This window comes from Neomonachus schauinslandi, chromosome 2 (genome assembly GCF_002201575.2).
Source record: "Neomonachus schauinslandi chromosome 2, ASM220157v2, whole genome shotgun sequence".
In the NCBI taxonomy this organism is placed as follows: domain Eukaryota; kingdom Metazoa; phylum Chordata; class Mammalia; order Carnivora; family Phocidae; genus Neomonachus; species Neomonachus schauinslandi.
The window spans coordinates 178,092,738-178,097,734 of NC_058404.1; the positions used below are offsets into that span (position 1 = coordinate 178,092,738).

The window sequence follows — 4,997 nt, forward strand, 5'->3', positions numbered from 1 at the left end:
CCTGCTTTCATAGAGTTCCCACTTTACTGAGAAGAGCCAGGTCACAAAGAAACATGCAAGCAGATAAGTAAGGTAATTTAAATTCTCTGTTATATAGAAGAAATAAAACAACATGATGAAATAGGGAGTGAGGGGGGGAGGCTAGGAAGCTATTTTAAACAGGAGATTCACAGATTTCTCTGAGAATGACACTTCAGCAGAGACCAGAATAGTAACATCATGAGTTTTGGGTTTAGATAATGTTCTCCTTGAGGTATCTTTGGGATATCCAAGTAAAAAAGAGAAGGATCCGGTAAAGAAGACAGAAAAGCAGTCATGTGAGAGGAGCTCTACAGCCCCTGTAGAAGAGATCAAGGAGGGGGTTAATCTTTCACATCCCATAATATCTATGTTTAATTTGTATACCTTTTTCTCCTTTCTGTCTGCTTCTCTAAGATAAGGTTGTGAAATTTGGTAAATATAAATACAAAATGCCCCATTAAATTTGGATTTCACCTAAATATGGATTATGTATGTATGTATACCCATGCACTGTTTGGGACATACTTGTACATAAAATATTTAATAGTTATCTGAAATTCTAATTTAATGGGCATCCTGTATTTTTCTGGTAACCCTGTTCCAAGAAGCACTCAGCTTTCCTAACTCCCTTCTTCCCTCCTCCTTTCTCTCTCATCTTTCCCTCCATCTTCCCTTTCCTTCCTCTTCTCTTTCCTTTCTACTTCCAAAATTTTCCACTGGAGGCTTTAAAATCCTCAATTCTTCACTGAATCGAGTAGAGTGGTTCTGCCCCTTCTTGTCTTTTCTAGTATATGCTCAGCTCTCCTTACCAGGCTGTGGATTAGAACAAAAACCAGCCAAGAAGAGACTCACCTTAGAAGTCAGTTGGAGTCCAAAATATATTTACATATGTGTAGGCACAGGTCCCAGTAAACTGTCAGTAGATAGAACACAGAACTCTTACCTGTCTCATCTATATTCCCTTTATTAGATTATAGAAGGCAACCGAAATTATTTTTTAAATGATAAAAGCAGGAAATTTGCTGAAGTTTTATAATATGTTACCAACAATATTTATGTAGTAGTGTCTGTTTTCTCATCTTTAAAATGAGAGGGTTTAGTAATAATGGTAGTAATAATAACAATAACAGCTAATATATTGGCTAATTTCTACTTTTGAGGTATCGTATTAAACACTTAACATGTATTAACCTAAAAGTTCCTTTCACCTTTAACAATGTGTGGTTCATTGATCTCAGCACAATCTCAGATGTGACAGAGCCTAAGTGAGGAGAACTTAGAGATGCATTTAGGTTCATGGATGCCATTAATAATGTGATACAATTAAACTTATTGAATGCCAGGCAAAAAGAGGTTTAAAGTTACCATGATTGGGGCACCTGACTGGCTCAGCCAGTAGAGTGTGCAACTCTCTTTTTCTTTTTTTCTTTATTTAACAGTTTTATTCTGTCTTAGAATAAAAACCTTGCTTTAATATTGTAAGGTGCACTGCAGGTATGCCATGCTGCCAGTTATTATTGGGGCACCAAATGCCTTAGTCAGTGACCCAGAGGGATTGGAAAACACGTGAATTCATACTTTCAGAGCATGTATAACTGGTATTTACAGCTTTTCTTGAAACTGGCCTGGGACATCTCAAACAGTCTACATAGGTATTATCATAGCACTTGCTTTGATGTTCCAAATGCTTCGGAAATGTGTTCAATATCATGATTTGTGGGTCCTCCAAAAGGTTTTGTTGTTAACATGCAAGCAAACAGTATTAAGCAACATTATCTAAACTACGGCTGCCAAGTACTGGACCTTAAACGAAACCAAATTACAAAGCATTTCCTGGTAGAGCTATACAAAAGATATAAAATTAAAATTAAAAATATCAACCATCTTTAAATATTCCAATTCTCCTACAGTGCAGTTTTCCACATCTTTATCACTATTGAATACTCTAAGGAGAAAGTTAACAAAAATCAAAATAGATAAATATATTTAAATCTTTGGATCCCTTTATTCCATGGCCTTCATAAAAACACAAAAGTGGCCGATTTTTTTTTCCACTATAGCTTAAAATATCAAAAAGATTTACTAGTGATTTATAATTAGCAATGAACTCTATTACCGAATTATTTGTGGGCCATGGGCCCAAGGACAAGTGTTAGGATATCTTATAGGTGGCCAAAATAATTTCTAGCATTCTGAATCCTCTTGAAATATAATGGAATGAATCAAGGTATCACGACAAAATTCCAGGCATATCAGGAAGAACAGGTTAATCGATGCCCAGTTTTATTGTCTTAAAAAAGGGGAAGATGTTTATTTGAAAATACAGCTAAGTATATTCTTATCTATGATTATTTACATTCATATACTGAAAATATTTATTATTTGGACAAATCCTGTGATTTGCCATTTGTTATAAAATGAAGTTCTTACAATGAGTATGAGTAATTTATCCTTTTCAGATAATGGAAGAATGTATCAAATCTTCATTTATGTGCCAAACATTAAAAAAAAAAGTCAAAATCAAAAATCTCAAGCCTGGAAAGCTATGAAAAAAAGACCCACCACCCACAGCTCTGCTCCTCAACACATCAACTTCTGCAAGGACACAGTATGTTTGCTGACTTTAAAATGTTTATTCTTTAAAATATTAGTTGCTTTTTATACAGCCATACAAAGTTCTCAATGTTTCTTTGGCAATGGAATACAATGGAATTTTACTACTATATAAAAAAGTTACCTTTGCCTAAGAAACAGTATTTACTGTGTGTACATAGTTGACTGACAAAATTCCCTACCATCCAGCATCCTAATTAATTGACAAAATAAGCTACCTCAAAAGGGATATTACAGGATTTCCAAAAAGAAAGAAAGAGAGAAAAATATAGACACACGTGCGCACGCGCACGCACACACACACACACAACCTTCTGTGGCTCAAAACACAGTATCACGGCCCTATCTGCAGGCAATTTGCAATAATTGCCAAATACAATTTAGTGATAAGAAAAATCATTTCAGTGATGAAAAAATACTTATAAGTCCCACTGAAGTACTGCTGTAGTTTAACTATACATAAGAAATTACTTAACCTTCTGCTATTCCAAATATATTAAATGCTCATTTTTTAAGATGAGCCTTCTCCCCCCAAAAGTAACTGCATTCTATCTTTGAAATTAAGCAGAAAAACAAACAAACAAACAAACAAACAAAAACTCAGTGCTGGTGACAAATATACAGCAAATTCACTTCTTCATTCTTCTCAAAGACTGAAACCAATTCTCAGGACCATGAAGAGCTAGAAATTCACCTATTTTCAAAGACTTGTTTGTACACTATGCAGCAACTTTGTTGTCTTTCCTGTATTCAAAATCTGCTAACTCCCTGCCCCCACGACCTCCTCTGAGTCCACCACGAAATCCTTGAGGGATGGTGAAGGAACCACCTCTGCCACCACCACGCCTTCGGTCACCACGGAAACCAAGACCTCCTCTGCCTCTGTACCCGCCACAGCCATGGTTTGGATGAAGTGGGATTCCAAATGTTTCGGCATTTAATCTTCTTTCTTCAGCCCAGGTTGGTCTCCGTTCTCTATTATCATCACAAGAAATATTATCAAAGAAGGATTTGGTTTTGTCATAATAGCAATTAGGGCCAAGTGGATCTTCTTTATCTGCATTTCCTTCACTGTTTTGGGTATCAACTCCTGAGTCTCCTTTATCTTCACCATTTACAGGCTTCTCCTGCTTCTCAAGTTTATCTTCTTTCAATTTAAGTTCATTATGAAATTCTCTATTTTCTCCTTGTTAAAGTGTGCATTTGCACTTTCAAAGTCAAAGTCTTTCTCAAATTTCATTGGACTATCTCGTCGAATACCAAATTGTCCCCTGCCACCTCGATGACCCCCACACCTGCCCTCTCCTTGGAGCTGAAGGAGCACCTGGAACTATTTGTTTGTTACTATAATTTTTGGGTTGCTCATTTTCTGGTCTTGAACCTTTGTGTACTTCAGCTCGCCTGTGCTCTTGATTCTCTATTGCTTTTTGGCTGGTAGATGGTAAAGGCCTGGTTGATACAGGGCTCCGTCTCCCAACAGGTGCTGGAGCAGGTAAGTGAGCAGAGGTGGTCTGTACTGCTTGTTCCATGGTAGGGCTTTTTCTCAAAGGGTCTAACTGAGGGCTTGAACGACCTTGAGATAATTGTGTTTTTAGCAATCTTGCATCTGTGTAAAGGCAGAATCAACTGCAGTACTTTGGGATAGGCTACCACTGTTTGATGTTTCTGTTCCAAACGATGTCAAAGAGCTTCCAGCAACACCGACAGCACCAAACTGCTGCCCGACTCATGAACTTGGACTAAACTGACTGTATGTCCACATCCTGCCAAAAGGTCCATAGGAACCCCCTGACTGGAATGAAGAAGTAGATGAGCCTAGTGAAGACTGAACGATAGCTGGGTCCTGGGGCAAAGAACACTGCGGTTTTGGTGGCTCACAAACAGTGAGGTCTTTAATATCAGTCCCATGGAATATGATGTATTCAAAGACTTCATCTATAGGTGGTATTGGACGATCTGTTGGTCTGTCTTCTGTACCAAAGGACCGAACTTTGGCAAGGGCTACGGTGGAGTTCTCGGTGTCGATGGTGTAGAGGATGCCCTCGTAACTGATCTCCGCCTTGGAGATAAGGCTGATCTTGCTGCCGATGTAAGGGGTGCCCCCGCTCATGGCGCCGCCGCCACTGCCCTCAGGGCCGCTCGCAGAGAGGCCGATCCCACGCCGCTGTCGCCGCTCTGCCAGCCCGCTCGCTCCCACGGTGCCTACAGCAGCCGCCTCACACCCAACATGGTGGTGGCGCCCGCTCCGCTACCCTACCCCAGCCTCCCGCCCTCAAGCCTCATGTGCAACTCTTGATCTCAGGGTTGTGAGTTCAAGCCCCACATTGGGTGTAGAGATTAGTTAAAATAAAATAAAAAATAAA

At 39.2% G+C, this 4,997-nt stretch overlaps 1 pseudogene; it reads right to left on the minus strand.

The window, feature by feature from the left end:
- Positions 1–3,241: 3,241 nt before the first annotated feature.
- Positions 3,242–4,744, minus strand: LOC110580177 (annotated as a pseudogene).
- Between the last annotated feature and the right edge of the window lie 253 nt (positions 4,745–4,997).